This window comes from Erinaceus europaeus, chromosome 22 (genome assembly GCF_950295315.1).
Source record: "Erinaceus europaeus chromosome 22, mEriEur2.1, whole genome shotgun sequence".
NCBI lineage: Eukaryota > Metazoa > Chordata > Mammalia > Eulipotyphla > Erinaceidae > Erinaceus > Erinaceus europaeus.
In genome coordinates, this window is record NC_080183.1 from 13,742,064 (window position 1) to 13,743,635 (window position 1,572).

At 39.6% G+C, this 1,572-nt stretch overlaps 1 pseudogene; it reads right to left on the bottom strand.

The window, feature by feature from the left end:
• Nucleotides 1-1,084: 1,084 nt before the first annotated feature.
• Nucleotides 1,085-1,180, bottom strand: LOC132535480 (U6 spliceosomal RNA; annotated as a pseudogene).
• Between the last annotated feature and the right edge of the window lie 392 nt (nucleotides 1,181-1,572).

The window sequence follows — 1,572 nt, forward strand, 5'->3', positions numbered from 1 at the left end:
ACCATAGACAAAAAGCCTACCATTTATAAAAAAAAAAAAAAACCACACACACTTGTAAATCTCCATCTTTCTCTGTGTATCAATTAACTTCCATCTTAAACAGACCTACCTGGTCTCTAGTGGTCAGAACGCCTGGGTGATCCTTCCAGACAGCCAACACGGAGCAGACCTCTGGAGACTGGACACCATCTCTGTATGGCCAGATGCTGTCCTACAAAAAGAAAAGTCATTTCACAGTTTAGAAATCTATCTTATTTGTGTCAGAAAAAAAAAACTGTTTATAAAAGGGTGGCAGAAGAAGGCTGGGCAGTTGCACACTCGGTGGAGCTCGCAAGGACTTTGGCTTTGGGTTTGAGCCCCTACTCCCCACCTACAGTGGGGGATGCTTCAGGTTTGGTGAAGAGGTCTTCAGATATCTATCTATCTATCTATCTATCTCCCTCTATTCTCAATTTCTCTTTGTCCTATCAAGTAAAAACAGAAAGGGGGAAAAAAAAAGGCCAGGCACCAACTCCAGGATAAGCCTGGTAGCAATAAATAAACAACTTAATGAATTATTAATAAATAAAGCAACAGCAGAAAGAAAGAATAAGTAAGAATAAGCAGAGTAAGAAAAATGGAAAGCCAAAAAGTGATCAACAGAGTAGTTGCTTATTCATTACAACAGGACATGGGTTCACTGTCTCCTGTTACTGATGACAGTGAGGTTGACATTATGTGACTTATAAGACTGAATCATGCCACTGTGGACTTGGTTCTCCCAACACCTTGCTAATCTGTGCCTACTTTGAACTAGATATTGTGTCTTCTGAGTCCTACCTTAATATTTAATCCAATAAAATATTGAACCTATACTTATTACATATCTATATGAAAACTGTCATTTTATCTTTTGACTCTATCTTTTTCAAACTGCAAGCCAGATTTTAAAGTAAATTGTTTTCATACAGCACATCACTCTTTTCTCCAACACCTGGAAAGCTGCATTCTGTTTTTACCACTACATTATAAATCAAGGGTCCACAAACAAAAGCCCAGTGAGTTGAATCCAGCCTGTGGTCTATACTTGTCAATAAAGTTTTAGTGAAACCCAGAACATTTCTCATCTCTAATTTTGTGCAGGGGCCATGCTAATTTTCTCTGTACCATTCTAGTTTTAGTATAAGTGATGCTGAAGCAAGTAGGCATAATGTCTAATTTTGTTTTGCACCCCAATAGAAGAATTACATAGCTAGAATGTGTGGTATCTGTATCTTGTAGAAAAGGTACATTTAATGCACATGAAATAAGAAGTCAGACTTGGAAAATACTGTTTACTGAAATCTCACCCCTCGAGAGTCCTGCCCAACTAGGGAAAGACAGAAATATGGACCAACCTGCCAAACAGGCCATGTACGGTGAAGAAGCAATGATAGAAGCCAGACCTTCCACCTTCTGCACCCTATAAAGAGTTTTGGTCCAGGGGACTAGGTGGTGGCACACAGTAGTGAATGCAAGGATCAGGTGTTCCCCACCTTGAATAAGAAGACTCAGGAGTGATGGGGCAGTTTGCATATGTCTACCTTACCATCC